The sequence below is a fragment of the Agelaius phoeniceus genome, chromosome 17, assembly GCF_051311805.1.
Source record: "Agelaius phoeniceus isolate bAgePho1 chromosome 17, bAgePho1.hap1, whole genome shotgun sequence".
Taxonomy (NCBI): Eukaryota; Metazoa; Chordata; class Aves; order Passeriformes; family Icteridae; genus Agelaius; species Agelaius phoeniceus.
In genome coordinates, this window is record NC_135281.1 from 6,097,059 (window position 1) to 6,114,688 (window position 17,630).

Here is a 17,630-nt window from a genome sequence, read left to right on the forward strand (position 1 = left end):
TTTAAAGGCGATCTGTGCTAACTACAAATAGGTTGTGCAAAAACAAGACAAATAATAGACTAAATGTGGTTTAAGTTAGGCAATGGTAGCAAAAATAGGAGGATTCATTGAAATAGGGATTTCTTGAAACTGGACTTAAAAGTCCATATTAATCTGGTGCCTGTGCTCCATTAATGTGGTTCTCTGGTCATCATTTTCAGGCCTGCTGACCCCTGAGCATGCAGAGGCTTATGCAGATCTGGAGATGTATTTCCACCATGTCTGTGCAGGCATTCCTGTTAAAACCAGGGTTGAACTCATTAGGAAAAGGGAGTGAAAGGGAATAAGGAGGCCCACCAGGTCTGTTTGGAGTAATTCATGTGCTCTCTGGGTGGGGCTGTGCACACCTTTCCAGTCCTGTCTTTTCTGCTTAGCAGTGGAGGCTAAGGCAGGGGTCTTGAAAGGCAAAAATCTGGTTTCTGTTTCAGGCTGTGCCACTGTAACATGCTTTTTAAGAGGGCTGGTGGAATATGCTTTTCCCACAAGCAAAGGGAAATGCACTCAGAAGGGAGAGTTAAGAGGCAGCCAAGGGGAAGAGGAAAGGGGTGATGTGATCTCATAGCCGCTGACCTCTCTTGTGCAGCCATATCTCCCCTTCTCCTGGGTACCCTGAGAAACACCCAGCCCTCCACAGAACGGATGTTCTCTGACTATTCTCCCCCACACCCTTTTTTCCCCTTCCTTTAGCCCTTGATCTGTTTAGAAATTCCCACTTGTTTGCCTCTCTGGTTTCCATAACCTCACTGACACTGAGGCACTGAGGAGAACCCAGGGTTAGTGGCTTGGCCATGCAAGTTCAGCTCAGTCCAGCTCTGGGCAGCTCAGTGTTCGCCCTTCCTTTGTTTTTTGGTTTGGGATTTTATTTTTTTTTTTCCACTACCATGTCCATTGCTGCAGAAGCAGCTGATACTTGAGTCACAAGGCCAGAGTCACAGATCTACCAAAGCTCTTAATACCCAGTTGTATGTTTGAGTGTGCATTTTTTTTTTTCCAGGGTAAGTACATCTTTTAGGGATGGAATAACAGTTTGTCCAAGAATCAACAGTCTTCAGGGAGCCAAATAGCCTTGCAGCCAAGGTTTGTGCTCTTTCCTTGAGGTTTTGGGGATGAGTTGCTTCCCTGTCCTCTTACATAAAAGAGGAGCAAATTGTCAGAATAAACACATTTTTAAATATACAACACCATCAGTCAGAGCTTAAGAGGAACTCATTGGCTGGAAAAGAGATCAAGGCAACCGGGAATTTGGATGGCCTGACCGAGGAGTTTGGACTAAAAGGTTCTTTTTCATTCACTGGAGCTTGTAATTTTTTTCTCTCTATTTTTTTTTTTTCCCCTTAGGTAATCAGCCAGGAAAGGAAAAAATAAAAATCCTCCCCCTTCCTGAAGGCAGTGAGTCTGGACTCAGAATCCTATTTTGCTGTTTTATAATTTCTTTTTTTTTTTCTTTTTTTTTTTTTCCCCCACAAAAACAGATTGCTACTGGATATGAGTCCTTGCCTTGGAGCTCACCAGAGAAGCAGCCAGCATGCAGCTCTGCTGTCTGGAGTGGTTCTTTACTCTCTGATTCACAAGTCAGTGACTAATTCAGGTTTAAGGATGGTCATCTGAAGATCAGACCCTCAGGGTTAGGTCAGCTTTAATCAGCCCTGCCTGGGGAGGGAGCTCTGGTAGGAATTGGACTGCACAGAAAATCCTGGGGTACTGATTTTTGGTGAGCTGCAGGGCATTTCTGTATTCTGTATTCTGTATTGTGTTCTTCCAGCTGGTTGCCCTTGTAGGGAGGAGGGATCCTTGCAGCTGTTCTTTCTCAAGGTGCCATCAGGACTCTTCCAGGACAAATCCCTGCTTCCTGGGCATAGCTAGGTTTGCAGGTTTCCCTGTGATTACAGCAGGACAGGGGGAGAGGCAAGGTGGGAGCAGCTTTCCTGTGTTTGCTCAGAGCAGCAGGGCACTGTCTGCCCCACCAACACAAAGCAGTTGTCTGTGAAATTTCATTAAATTTACAGGCAGCAATTGTTATTCCAGAGCAAGGAGAGGAGGTGGAAAGAGGCTGAGGTCCAGCTAGGAGTTGGCTAGCCTAGTTCTTGGATTGTTTTCCACACTGTGGTTATCCTTATCTGCATCTGGAAACTGGAGTGTGTTGTATGTGTTTGTAAGAGCAAGCGGATGTGTGAAGTGTTCTGGCAAAGTCAGAGACCTCATTTTCCCCTCAGTATAATGCAGCCTGATTAGATTGTTATTGACATGATGAGAACCTGCTAGGCTTGTTACATCTCTGTGGAAAGGCATCTGCCTGTTCCTTTTCTCCCTTCTGCCTGGAAGGGTTGCAGAGCTGGAAATGGGAAGGACCTTTCAGATGGCAAATCCAGCTGGGAAAAAGCACGGTGTGCCCACCAGCTGATCAGCAGTTTGACATTGTACGTGGAGCTGCAAGCCAATTAATATCACTTTGGAACTATTAGGAATTCCCTAATGGGCAAAAAAGTAAAAGAAAAAAAAAAGTGAAAAGAAATAACCCACAATAAACCCCTCAAAACTGCTGTATTTTGGTAGATGTTTTTCATCCTCTAGATCATTGCTAACCTGACTTACTGGCAGTGTTTGGGTGATCAGATTTGTCTGATCATGTCAGAAATGTGCAGTGCTCCACGAGCTTCTACAGCTTTAACTGTTCAGGCTAAAGAAGAGAGGTGTGTGCAGAGCCCAGAGGGGGCTCTGGATGTCCAGAGGGGGCTGTGGATGTCCAGAGGAGGCTGTGGATGTCCAGAGGAGGCTGTGGATGCCCAGAGGAGGCTGTGGATGTCCAGAGTGGGCTGTGCATGTCCAGAGGAGGCTGTGGATGTCCAGAGGGGGCTGTGGCTGTCCAGAGGAGGCTGTGCATGTCCAGAGGAGGCTGTGGATGTCCAGAGAGGGCTGTGGATATCCAGAGAAGGATGTGGATGCCCAGAGGAGTTTGTGCATGTCCAGAGTGGGCTGAGGCTGTCCAGAGGAGGCTGTGGATGTCCAGAGGGGAATGTGGATGTCCAGAGGAGGCTGTGGATGTCCAGAGGGGAATGTGGATGTCCAGAGGAGGCTGTGGATGTCCAGAGGAGGCTGTGCATGTCCAGAGGAGGCTGTGGATATCCAGAGAAGGCTGTGCATGTCCAGAGGAGTTTGTGCATGTCCAGAGGAGGCTGTGCATGTCCAGAGAAGGCTGTGCATGTCCAGAGGAGGCTGTGCATGTCCACAGGAGGCTGTGGATGTCCAGAGGAGGCTGTGCATGTCCACAGGAGGCTGTGGATGTCCAGAGGAGGCTGTGCATGTCCACAGGAGTTTGTGCATGTCCACAGGAGGCTGTGCATGTCCAGAGGAGTTTGTGCATGTCCAGAGGAGGCTTTGGCTGTCCACAGGAGGCTGTGCATGTCCACAGGAGGCTGTGCATGTCCACAGGAGGCTGTACAGCCCTGTACCTGCCCGAGCTGCTCCCCTGCAGTGTGTGCTGGTGGGGATCTCCCCCTGATGGCTCTGGGCAGCTGAGTGTGTCTGTGCTGCTCTCTCCACTCCAGCTGCTTCCTGCTGGATTAGCTCAGGTATTTCTACCTAGTGCTGCACATTGACTTCTAAATAAGAGCAAGAGAGGCTGTGGACTAAGTGCATTAAAACCATTCTCCTTCCCAAAAATGGCTCTTGTGAGCTTTGCACCCTGAGATGGTCAGACAATGGCAATTCTCACATTCAGGATTTGCCATTGCAGGATGAGGACAGACTCAGTTTAATATCTGTGATGTTGCTCCCTTTGATCACAGCTGACGCAACCTCAAAAATCCTCATCCTGAAAGCTCTCTGAAGACAGATTTGTCTCCAAGAATGATTTTGGGTTCAGCAAAATTGCATGTTTCAGTGAAATGATATTTCTTTTCGCCAGCTTATTTATATTCATCATAATTGTCTCACTGTGATGCCTCCTATTCATTTGCTGGATCCACTTGTCTTGCATCTTGTTCTGACTCTGAGTGCTTTTTAGGGTAAGCCTGCCTTTTGAGAATATGCATGATTGGTACCATTGGAATAGTTTTCATGTGCTTGCAAGAAGTGCATTGCTAAGCAAAGCAAGCAGAGGAGCTGGGAGAGATGAGTGGAAAATGACTACGTGAAGAAAAGGGAAGAATTAAAATAGATGGCAAGGAGTTAATCAAATAAACAAAGGTTCATTTTTTAAAAAACCCTCTTGCTCTTTTTTTTTGTTTTTCTTTCTTTGAATAATCTCAATCTGATAATGATTGCACTGGCCAACCCTTGATACCTTTCTGTCTGATTACAGCTGGGTTGTAGAGGTAGTGATGAGTTACCACAACAATCTATTACTGGCAGTATTAATTAATGCCCCTCATTAAATTAAAAAGGGCAGAGATGGGAGTATTTTCAGGCTGTTCCTCACTTATAATTATTTATTTTAATTTTTTTTTAATTTACCAGAATGTTCTCCTGAAAAGGAAAGCTCTTTAGTCTTGATGTTCTCTGGGTTTTTTTCCCTTCTATAAATTCATGCTTTGAGGAGAGTTAATTTACCACACAAAGAACTTTTGAAGGTCATTTTCAGTGCCTCTAACACTGTAGAGAGGATCTTTGAGAACAGCTGTTTGTCTGTGCAGGTATTGGTGTTGTTCTGTATTGCTCTATGAATCAGATGTCATTTACCTACCAAAAGAGTGGGCACCTTTCTGGCCACTGTGTGCAGATACCAGAGATGAAATCACTGTATATCAAAACCCAAAAAGCAGGAAGGACCTGTCACTTTGCCCAGTCCTGGCTTGCAAAGCTTTAAGGGAAGGCATTTAGATGTGGATGGAGAAGGATCCTCCAGAAAGGCTGGATCTGTGAAGGAATTACTGCTTGTGTGAGTTTAGCAGAAATATGTTCTGCTGCACTGGCTTTGTCTGTCATTCTGCAAGAGTTGAGGGGGAATTTTAGGTGTTTCTGCATTTACTGTAGAGGATGAGTTTTCTCAAGGACACAGACCTGTAATTTGGCAGAGCTGTTCAATGATGGGGAAAAATAGTTTGCTTACACCTAATGCAGGAGTAAAAAGACCTTTAAGGGCTCTGAAAAGTTTCTCACAGGATAAGAGCTCTTGTTCTGGAGTTGCTTGAGGCCTTTTAGTGCTGTGGAACTTCCCCTCCATGACCACAGACCCTGTAAATTGCACAGGGGAACAACATAAAAATCTGGTGTTCTTCACAGGAGAAAAGCTGTTGGGAATACCCTGAGGACAGCTCCAGTCCCCTACATTTTTGGCTATTATATATAATGTGGTTAAACCAGAAAATTTTCAGATTATCTATAAGCATGGGATGCAGACAACAGAAGGTGCCAAGTACTCCCCCACACCCTTGAAAGGTGATGTAAAGAAGAAAAAGCAGGCTAGAGTTACTTTTGGGCACTGTATGAGTAACAGAGTGGGATATAAGAACATCTAGTTTCTCTTTTAAGTCTTCTCTGAATGCACTTTGTGTCAAGTGCAGGTTTTCCTCTCCCATCAGACAACCTGCCACATGTGCTGCACATTGATGAATACCAGCTCTGCCACATGTTTCCTGGAAAACAGCACATTATGTTACTCCTCGTTGTAACTTTCCTTAAAATCAAGTACAAACTATGTTTCAGTCATCACAAATAAATAGAAAAAGCTCTGAGACTGGGATCATCTGTGTGCTGTAGAGGGGAAAGATACTCTCCCAGTGTATCCTACAGCTGCCCGTGCTCCTTTCCTTTTACAACCCATATTTATTTATGAGTATGGCTGACCAGAGGAATAATCTGGTGACATGCTTTCCTTTAATCAGTCCTTTGACTGGGATAAGTGAGTTTTAGAACTTTTTTCTAGCACTTGACTGACTCCCACCATATTAATCTGTGATTTCATTTAGATGGTCAAAGTCCCAGCACAGGCAGGCTAAGGCAGAGGGTCAGTGTGCACCTTATTTATCCAGTACACAGTGAGATCCTGGCAATATTTCTCCATCAGATCCCAAACCCTGGAACTCACAGATCTCACAGAATTTCAGAGCTGTTCCTTTCATGAGGTTTATTTGTGTGGCACTCATGTGATCCCCATTTCAGGCTTTGGTACCTGCTTACAGTTCATCTGCTCCATTCCTGCAGCTTTTTCTTGCTCCTCAGACATGGAGTTGCCATCCAGCTTGTGGCTGTCTTCACCTGGCCCAAAGCATGTGTGAGACATTCCTGCCCCTGATGTGAGACCACAGCTCTGACCATCCCCTGGCAATCTGCTGTGGTGGAGCTCACAGAATGTAGAAGGAGGAGGTAGATATGGAAATTGCTCCTTCATAGCAAGCATTGCTCTGGGAGCTTGCACTGCTGTTTTTCAGTCTGTGACTTGTGTGAGGGAGCACAAAGGCTGACATTCAGTGGAGCTGGTTGGTGGTTTGGTACTGATCACCAACCACTGGGCCTTTTTCAAGTATAAAGTGCTGCAAATGCTCCATCTGCAGAAGCCATAAAGTGATTGCTGGGCTTCAATGCTCTGAAGACATTGAGTGGAGCCAGATGAGTGTAACCTGAGATCCTCACTCTGAGCCTTTGGATTCAGAACCACATTTGATCCAAGTTTACACTTGAAGTGTAGTGGAAATAGGTTTGAAGGGAATGCCACGACTCTCTTCAGACTGTGCTGGTCAGCTGCTGGCATCAGGATGTGTGGCTGAGACTTGCAGTCTTCTTGCATCAGCTCTGCTGCCTCTGAATGAGCTGAAGGAGAAGTCCATGGAGAGCCTCTCTTGGTGCTGTGCTGAACAAGGCACTCAGAATTACAAATATTCTTGACTCTTCCTGGTGTTTCACATCAAAGTGTCACAAGGTGCAGATATGACAGCTGGCAGTCTGCTGGTGGGGGGAAGAATCCCACTTCTGCTTGGCATTTTGTTGGATGTAGGAGCAGTTGTGTGCTTGTAGTCTCAGTAGCTTTACTATTGATTTTAGCAACAAAAATAAAATATCTACAGGAGCACACAAGACTTACAGCAACTCAGAAGCTGAAACAACTGTTTTGTTTCTTAGTAGTGGTAGAGAGTGGGGCAATACCTGGAAAAGAAGTCATTAGAGCTTATTTCCTTTGGGAAATACATTCTTCTGCCTCAGAAATGTCTGTGTTTCCAACTGCTTTTCTGTCTGTTAAATAATGTGGGCGTATGATTTGAGTCCTGAGACATAAGGGATGTAAGCATGTACCTGAAATTAGGCATGTGTGTGCTTTCTGCTGAGTAAGTGTGTCCTAGTCAGGTATTTAAATTTTAAATGCACTGGGGCCCTCACTCATAAAGTAAGTAAATTTCAGCCTAGACAGCAGTGGGAGGAATAAACATTGAGCTCAAAACAAACTGTTATCAAAGTAGCTCTTCAGACTATGTAGAATTACACTTTAAGATGGGCAGAGCATCTTTAAAGCCCTTTTGCAGTAGCTAAGAGCTTACACATTAGCTTTCATGAGAGGCATTAGAGATGTCTGTGAATATTATATAAACACCAGCCTGTTTGCAACAGTTTATAAACTTAAATATTTTATAAGAAAATACTGAACATTTAACTTGCCTTGTATTTTTTATACAGCAATAAAAACACCATTTTTATCAAAAGTTGCTGGGAAGGCTGACTAATAATGTAACACTTCATTATAAACTAGGAGGAAAGTTCACTGGTCTAGAATTAATAAGGTGTATAATCTGTACAGGAATTTTTACAGTACAGGGGGAAGCAGCTAACTTTGGCTTTGCTTCTGCATAAAGATGCATGTAATTTGTGAGAATGTTCTCTGATGCATCTTTATGTCTCTGTGGCTAAAGAGGCTTCTGTGGTTTGCAGCTGGACATTGCTTGGAAAAGGAAAATACCACGTCCTCACATGAGATAGATGCATGGATCTGGATGTCTTTGCTAAGTAACCTCCCTGCAAGAGACAGGAAATACCAAGTTTTAGACCTGAGCATCTTCTCCCAGCATTTTCTCCCAGTTATAAGTGTCAATGGGAGCTGCATTCCCAAAATGTGGAAAAGTGTAAAGCAATGAGGGAGCAAGGTTTGGGACATAACCCTTGTTTTCCACAATTTGCCTTAACATTTCCAGCAGGAAGGCAACAGCTTTGCCCCCTCCAAACAGGGCAGTTCTGTACTGCAAGTGAAGCACCATGCAGGCTTCTGGGGACTTTAAATACAGTCTGCCAGGCACTCCTGAGTTTCACAGCTATCAGGCTTAAGCAGCAGCTGAATGCAAGTTTGAAAATCACAGCTCAAAGGAATACTTAAGAGGAGGAAAAGCTTCAACTTCTAATTCCTTTTAAATCCATATTTTGTTGTAAGTTCAATTTTAATTTTTTATGTGTTTGCTGATTATTGCCATTGCTCTGATTTTACTGATTGATTTGGTAATTTTCATTGGTTTTTTTTGCCCAAATATCTTTATCAAGATTGACCTTTCATGCAAACATTCACTTGGCTTTCAGCAGAAATTCAACTTCTAATTTTGTAGGTATTTAGGTGGTTGCTTCTTTTCTATACTCTATACTAACAGTTGCCCCAAGGGTGTTGTTCCCTTGACATCTATTCCTCAAGAAAACTCCTTCTCCAGCAAGTGCTATAGGCCAAGCTGGGATGACACAGTAGTAGAAATTCTTGGTCCTCTCTAATTGCCACTATTGATGAAGTGAATATGTGTAACAGCAGGAGAAAACTCTCCATGATTCTTAAATTTTTATCCTTTGTTTTCTCCAGAACACAGCAACCCATCTAGGATGTAATTCCATCTGCAAGCCTGAATGCATATTTTTTACTCTAAAATTTGCATAGCACTTGGTCAGTTAGAGCAGAAGAATAAACAGCATCTGAGATTTTGAATTATTTAGGAAAGTACCTTTACCCATGGAGTGATAAGACTGTCCCTAAATGACCCACCAGAACTAGGTGTGAAAGAATTAACTTATTGTCCCTTAAAAGGAGACCAAAGCATTAACTGCAAGGTTCCAGAGTTACAGGGTATTTGTACCTCTTAATTCTTCCAGGAATCATGGAACTGGCTTTGCTTAATGGAAGATCATGTGTGTTGAAAGGGAAATTCCTTTCAGATCTACACAGACTTCAGGTCAAAAATTTGTACTGGCCAAAATTGTTATTCCAGTTGACTAAGGTAGGCTGAAAAATGGTGGCCAGGAAAATGCATGCTCTGGAATAAATGATAGTGCTGATGTGGCCAGATGTCACACATATGTATGTCAGGATTCATTCCTACAGTTATTTCCACTTTCCATTGGCATAAACATTGTAGAAAATAAGGTTAGCACTTGTGCCATCTACAGAGCAAATGCCAGTGCCAGCCAGAGCTGTGCAATGTTTTGTGTGTTTTTCCTATAGCTTGAACAGGAGTGTGGCTTCCTTAGAGCATGGAAATGTTGGAAGATCTATAGCCAGGCTTGTCTCCACAGCTTGAAGTGTTCTGCAGGCAGTTCTTTTCTACAATTGTGTATCTGTGTTTTTATTTGGAATAATTCAGCAAGCCATCCAGTCTCCTTTGTTTAATGATTTTATCAAGCCACCTTTAAGCTGTGAGGATGCAGTGGGTGAGAGATGGTCCTTCATCCCTACAAGTTTTCTTATTTTTTAGCAAGGTTTATGAGCTCCATTTGAGTCGTTGGAAGCTGAGGCACTGGATGACTTGGCCAAGGTCATACAGGAAATTTGGGATGGAGAACCAAACATATGATTGCTGCTGGTTTCCAAGCCAGCGCTCAAACCACTGGGCATCCTTCTTAATTTCCAGCCTTTTCTGGCATTGCTACCAACTTTCTGGTCCAATTGCTCAACCACGTTGTGCCTCTCCTTCGCTCCTGTTGCGCGTAAATCCAACCTCTCAAGGTAACATATCGAAGCAATCAATAGGTACCCAGCAATTTCCTCAGCCAGTTTCACTTTTTCGCTTCATGACTTGCCCACCAACAAATTTATTTCTTGCTTGGAGCATTTCACTGAACTGTTTCTATTCAAAAGTATCTGTTAGCACTTTGCTAAGCCTCAGACTGAACATCTTTGATCCACCCATTTCAAGATTAGATGGATGACAGAACCCAAACTCTAGCTCCAAAAACATCCATGTTTTGGAGGTATATTCAAAGCCCAAGCTTGGATTTGGCTCTCAGTGTGGTTACTTTGATCTGTCTTCAGATCTGGATGCCTTGTCCTGTGACATCTCTGTTCCTAGCACAGAATCTCGTGTTCCTATCTGTGTGAGAGCTCTGAGACACGACGGGCGCTCCGTGCACCCCGTGTGGGAAACGGCGCCCATGGATCCTCTCAAATTCCATTCAGGTTGTGTTTGTGTGCAGTGGGGTTTTCTCATACTTGTTGTTTTGTTACTCACCTGGAGGCACAGGGAATTTGGCCCTTTGACAGAAGCAAAAGTGCAAGAAATGCCACTGTTGCGTGGCGCTCTCAATGCGCTCTCCCTCTTGCCTGTTTTCCATGCAGCTGCTTCCCCCTTCCTAGAAATCACATCCCACTGCTCCTCCCCCTTTATCTCCTGTCCCCACACCATGAGAACGTGGTCTGGTTTTTTCCCCCATGGATGGGAAAGCCAGGGCAAGCTTGGTACTGTGGTCTTTTGCACTAACAGAATTTCGGTGCAATTCACTCTTTCCAGGGAATTACTTTAGATTTATTCACCACAAAGCATCCAACCATAACAACTCAGTAATTTTAAGGCCTAAGGAAAAAATGTAACAAGATGTTCAAAAATTTTGGTTTGGGATAATTGGGAGTTGTTTATATCCTTGTGCTGCTGATTATGTTGTCATATACCACCATTACTGGTGTCCTCAGGAACAGGATTATCTTTGCTTGGAAACAAAACCTCCATTTTAACCACTTAAATGCTGGTTAATGTAGCTGATAAACGGGAAGAAAAATACACCCATGCTGTTACTGGATATATGAGACACTCAAAAATCATAGTGATGAGGGTTGAATAAACAGATAGATGGACAAGTGAAACATAATCACTGTAATTTTTCTGATAAAATTACCAGGGCACCACAATTTCTCTTTAGAGTATTTAGGGCAGGGTCTCCCACTGCTCGGTAGAATCAGGTCTTGCTCTTCCTTGGTTTGAAAATAACTTTCTGTGCATTCAGATCATACCAAGCTTTCCAAGCTGTATCTTCCTGGGGTTTTGTACCCTCCAATTATTTCTGCATGCATCTGGAATTCACATCTCTGGGTCATGGTTATTCCCCTGGCTCACTGGAATGCCAGCCTTACCCATGAAGTCCAATGAATAATTCTAGTAATGGGAATGTGTTGTAGGAGGTATGGGGCTTGTCAGTCCTGCTTCTCCTCAGCTTTTCTGGGACAGCTGGAACTGGTATTTCCTACTCTTCCACTGGAAAGAATTGTACTGAATGGACTGGGGATAAATATTCTTTGCAGTACTTTGAGAGTTAAAAAGAAGTTTAAATATAAATTACGTTTGCAGTCATGAGAGTTTTTAGATTCCCAGAGTGGCATATGTAAGCTTTCTTGTGTTTTTTAAAAAATTATTATTTTGTTGGGTGTTTTCTATTTGTGTGCTTTAAGGTGCTATTAATAATGTGTACAGTAAATTCTAAAGTTTTGTACCAATTTTCAGCAAATATGAGGTTTTCAGCAGTCATTTTCCTCTGATTTCATGTGATCTGGGACCTGGAATGCAGCAACCTAGATGTACTTTGTCAAGAGAAAGCATTGTCTGCACCCAGAGTTTTCATAACATCTAATTTAAAATGCATCTAGGATTTTTTGAGGAAAAAAAAGTCTCAGAGACTGTAGTGAGGAAAATGAGCCATTTCCTTAGCTTGAACCTGCATGAATTAGTGGTAAAGTGTTGATCTCTAAACTTGCAGTTTCTGAACCATAAAATCTGTTTATTTCACCCTATAAAAGAACATTTTAACTTATATGGCTATTTAAGTTTAAAAGCTATTAGAGAAGTGGGTGGGGAGAGGCAAAGAAGCAGCTTGAATCAGTAATTCAAGCTTGCAATACAATCTTCATCTGCTGCATAGCTTGCATAGAAATCCCCTTCAATGTGGATTTTCTGTGCTTGTAGCAGTCCCACCATACAGGAAATATACAGTATACATTTCCAACATTATCCATAATTGTAGTAAAGCTTATAAAGCAACCCATTCCTTGTGTGTTCCTGGTGATCTGCAATAACTGGGTATTCTCAAGTATGCATTTAAAGGAGAGAAAAACATAGCAAGAGCTGGCAGAAGTCATCTGCAGTGATTTTCCAAAGGGAGTTTGGGGAAGGAATTATTAACCTGCTCCCATGCAGAAACAGCAGTGGCTTTGATTGAAAACCTCCATACCTGTGCTTTCTTTTGCATCTGAATTCCAGGGAGGTTTTATTTCCCTATAGACTGAAAATGCTGGGGCTAAAACCACGTGGATGCAGCACCTCCTCGGTTGGGCAGGACAAGGCCCCAGCACCTGGGAAGAGATGGGACTGACGAGGAGGGGCTGCTCCTGCTGTAGGCAAGGCAGGGATGGAGGGAGCCTGGATCCTGCACCACCCTGAGCCTTGGAGAATCCTGAAGAAAGCAGAGAGGGGTTTGTGCTGATTGGAATGCAAGGTGAGTGTGTGTCCTTTGTCCCAGGGAGGGAAGGCTTTGCACAGCCTCTGATGCTCATTCACAAGCACACAGAGCAGCCCTGCTACAGCAGTCACCTTCAGTAAAAGGGAAGAGAGGTTTTGATTCTCTCCCTGCAAATTTGGTAGAAAATTGTCAATGCTTTTGCTTGAGCTGTGCAGGCCTTTTCCATCCAGCTATCCCTGAACTTGCAGAACCTTTCCAAAAATAGTTCAAAGTGTTAACCGTGAGTTCCCTGAACTGTGATCCTACCACTTCTGTATTATTTGGTTCACCATTCCTTTGAAAGTATTCATCCTTCCCCTCATAAAACTTAAATCAGCTTGTTCTTTGGTCCAAGAGTTGACATCATTATGATGCTACATCCTATGTAATGGTGTGAGAGCTGGAAAAGCATTCACAGCAAAACCACGCGGTGAATTGAATTTGCAGCCCTCAGCCCTTGCAGTCTGAGCTCCCTCCTGCCCTTCTCATTTACTTGTACTTTTAAAACCTGTGCAGGTCCTTGGAAATACCCCACGATAACAGCAGCACTGCCCTGAGTATTTATCAAGGGTCTTTTTAATGTTCCTACTTTTCTTTCCATGACCCCACTTGTTTTACAATGTTTGGGAGAGCAAAAGTGATTGTTTTACCAAATTAAGCTAGATTTCTTGCCAGGAACAGTGGATAGAATCTTGTTGACAGATTTGGAAAAGATTATTCTTTCAGTACCTTTTGAATTATTTTTTCAAGTGTGTCTGCCATGCACTGTTTCCAAAATCAGCCCACATTTAACTGTTTAATATTATACGGCGACAGGGACAAATTAGCACCTTTCATTTTCCTATCAAAATTAACACATCCCAAGAAGACATTTCAAGAGCTACACATCTCTTATTTAGAAATAAATGTAGGAATCTACTTAAATGTGTTCACCTCAAAATCTAGCACAAATAAATTTTGAGGGATTTGTTATTGATTTCAAACACCTCAGAATTTTGTCTATTTTCATAGAATCATAGAAAACCTTTGGTTGGAATGGACCTTAAAGTTCATCCAGTTCCAACCCCCTGCCATTTTGCTTGCATGTGTTTGGAGCTACCTTTTTCCTCTCCTGTGTTTTTCATATGATGATTTTTTCCTTTTTGGTGGAAAGCCCTTTTTAGAGTCTGAAACACATCTCACGCCTTTGCTCGAGGGCTTCCTCACAGGCATGAGGTGATGTCTTGTTTTGTTTTTTCCTCCTTTTTTTCATGCCTAACTTGCCCTCTGGGTTTGTTTGTTCTTCCCTCCTCCTCTGGAGCATCTGGAATGGGCCACAGCTGACACTGGGCTGATGGGCAGGGTGCAGAGATGCTTCTGGTGATAGAAGGAAGCTCCTGGCTGGTGTGTATTTCCCCTGGTCACATTGGCAGGGATTGCTGCCATTTGCTTTATTGCTGTGCCTCTCTCCAGCAAAGGACACAGCTCCCACCCCAGGCACTGCTGGTATTCAAGGCTTTTTGTCTTTTGTGTTAAAAGTCTGAAGTTTGTTAGAAAGTATTAGATCTTCCTGGGTGGCTTGTGTTTAGGTGGATGTTGGAGTTCTGACTTTAGCACCAAGATTTAGCAGGGGGAAAGTGAAGTAGATGGTGTTTTGTATTGTGTGGTGTTGGGGGATGTGATGCTAAAAATAAAGGAAATACACAATATTAAAGTGTTCAGGAAATGTTTAGATGCATACTCCAGGACATGATTTAGTGGTGGACCTGACAGTGCTTGGTTAATGGTTGCACTCCGTGATCTTGGAGGTCTTTTCCAACCTTTATAATTCCACAGGGCTGATTTAGCTGTCATGGGAAGTGACTCTGTAGATCATTTGTGCTCACTGAAGCTGCTATGCACTGTAGGTACAGATTCATATTCTTTCTGCCACTTTTGGTCCGTGCAGATACCTTGGGTTAACAGAACAGAGCACACGAATCCAAGTCAATATGTCTGTGTATTTCACTTTTCTGTTTGAGAATATTAAGGCCAGATTCTCATTTATACTAAGCCCACTAGCAATATTCTGGCAACAGAAAGACGCCTTAGCAGGAATGTAAATTAAAGCCTCTTTATACTTTTAATAGTGTTTGTAGTTTCACTTGGCTGTGGTACAGCAATGACACATGTCTATTCAAATGGCATTTGCCATCCTGTTGATGGTTGCTGATATTCTTTGTGCTTCTACCCCCTAACTAACTAGACCATGAGTCTGCTGCAGTCAGAGCTTTCCAATTTCCTTAAAAGGTGCTTTTTTTTTCCTTGAAACATCTAAACCAGGATTTAAGATTAAAGCAATTTTTCTGTCCTTCCTTCACTATATGGTGATCCTGTTTATGCCTTCATGAATCTCTACTAAATGTCCAGTTCTGCAGTGGCCAGACAGATTATTCTTGCCATGTCTGTTGCTTAAATTGAGGAGAGGGTTCTTCATCTCACTATGCCTTGTACGATGCCAAACACATCTTTATTTGCTGGATTAAGAAAAATAAAACTTGTATTAGGAATAAAACCTATATTTTCATCCATTGGAGCAAGAACCTCAAGTATTTTACATTAAATCATCCCAGTTTATACATGCTCAGGTCCACTTTCATTTCCATCCCTTTATATCCTGCCTACAAGTACCTCAACTTTCAAGTGGGAAATCATCCTCCAAAAAGCCCAAGAGTTTAAGGAACAAAGTGAGACCTTAAGTACAAGGCTTGTAGAGAAGCTACATGTGAGCCATACAGACTTAGGAAAAAATGTCAATATCAGCATCTACTTAATATATTTCAGTAAAATACTGCTTTTGCAATGTCTGAAAACACAATGTAAGTATTTTATTAGATCTACAACTGTAGATCTGACTGTAAGGTCTTGTGCTAAATGACCACACATTCAACAATGCTGGCTCCAGAGAGCTTTGGAAAAAAGCCTCTAACACAAATCCAAAATTAGTCTTTGCTTGTTTGGAATTTTTGCTTTTTTTAAAATAATTTTTTAAGGGATCACTGAAACACCCATTGCCTTGAGATTGGCATAGAAAAGAATTATAATGCTTTTCTCTCTCATGGAAATCTGGACCTCTCCAGTGATTTAAGTTTCCCATTCCTTCCTTTTAACTTCATAAGGACTTAGTCCAAAACTTGTCTGCAGCCTGACTACTGCCTTGTCAGAGTCTCAGTCCCTATTGATATTGAATTGAGAAAATTGTGCACAAAGTAAATAGAAAGGAAAGATATGTCTCCATCAAACTAAAATACAGCATTTGGAGCTGCTAAGGAGTCAGATCTTAGAATAATTTATGTTGGTGAGAAAGCTTAAGGGTCTCAGTGCACATAAATTGGCTCAAGGCTTAAGAAACGCAAATATTTATAAGATTCTCTAATTTAGTAAATGGATTCTTAAAAACTAAGAGCTGAGTAGCCTCCCCATGTATATAAAACATGTGACAGCACTATGCAGACCTCCACAGATCATAACATGTAGTGCAAAGCATTTCTGCAGAAAGCTCTTATCTCCTTGATGCTCTTAAGTCCTCCCCAGATCTTCCCTGGGATGTTGTGAGTCTTTGCCCCACAATGCTTTCTATCCAGACAAGCTGTTCCCTCCATTTCTCCTTCACCTGAAAGTATATTTTTCTGCATTTCTAGATTAAATTTTCTTCTTATGTTGATGAGTGACTGCCAAGATAAAGATGCCCCTTTTTTGGAGCAGCTTGCACGAGGAGCACTGTACAGCTGAACAGGGGTGCTAGAATTTAATGTCTGCTCGTGTCACCAAGGCTCAGCTGTCACCAGTTTTTCATTTATCACGCTGCATTGCTATTTTCTGAAGGATAAAATATTCCAAACCCAAACAAAGTCATCACTTAAGGAGCAAGAAGGCCTCTTGCTCCTTAAATGATGACTTTGTTTGGGTTTGGAATATTTTGGAGCGTCTGTGCGGAGTCTCTCTGGAGGTGGAGGCTTCTCCCAGCCCTCCTTACTCGGTGCTGGCTGGCAGGGCAGGGGCTGCTGGGCTGGAGTGCTGACAGGGAGGTGATGGAGTGTCTGCTGGAGCCGTGGCTGAGGGTCAGTGCCCGAAATGTGAGAACAAAACAGGCCCGGGTGCTAATGGCTGGCAGGTGTGCGCCAGGGCAGCGCAGGGGAGTGAGCACAGGAGTGAGCACAGGGGAATGAGCACAGGAGTGAGCACAGGGGAATGAGCACAGGGAAGTGAGCACAGGGGAGTGAGCACAGGGGAATGAGCACAGGGGAATGAGCACAGGGGAGTGAGCACAGGGCTCCCCCTGCCAAGGGAAACACAACTGGGGCCTCGTGTGAATAAACAAGGGCTGAGGGAGCTTTTCCTCACGCTGGTTGTGCACGGAGCCCATGCCCACGTGTCCCATCGCTTGCACGCACGGCTCCTCCAGGGCAGAGCTCCCAGTGCTGTTCCCATTTCCCAGCCAAGGGACAAAGCCCTCTCCTTGCAGGGGCTGCTAAATCCCCTGGAACACCTCTTTCCTCTGCTTCCTTGCCCGTGCAGGCGTGTGGAAACCCAGGGCACAGGGAATATTTCTGTTTCTGCTCTGGGGTGCCCTGACCCCCAGGGCAGCACTGACTTTGACCTTCGTTCATGGAGAAAGTTTCCCAGACTTCAAGATAGACTGGAATCCACAAAAATGTGAAATAGATTATAGAAAGTAGTGTAGATGTATCACTTGGTGAGAAATTTAGGGTTTTGGGATTTTTAGTATGTTGTGGATGGAAGCAAGATGGAGGGCACAGGGTGTGGTCCTGGGTTTCTTCTTCATGCTTCCTCTTCCTTCTTTTTCTTGGGTTTGGGTGGCATTTTGTAATTGGGCAGAAAAATCTGCATTGTGGGCTCTGTGGGTTCAGTTATTGGGTTAAAAGGGAAAATAATCCAGGTGTCAGTTCTTAATTGTA

At 43.3% G+C, this 17,630-nt stretch overlaps 1 long non-coding RNA gene across 1 annotated transcript in view; it reads left to right on the forward strand.

Annotated features, from left to right (window-relative positions):
• Positions 1-17,630, forward strand: part of LOC143695420 (uncharacterized) — a 115,209-nt gene that overhangs the window by 25,444 nt on the left and 72,135 nt on the right. Inside the window, exons 6-7 of the long non-coding RNA XR_013184580.1 lie at positions 1,512-1,610; positions 12,456-12,690. This is a non-coding gene — a long non-coding RNA (uncharacterized LOC143695420). The remainder of the gene's footprint in view (positions 1-1,511; positions 1,611-12,455; positions 12,691-17,630) is intronic.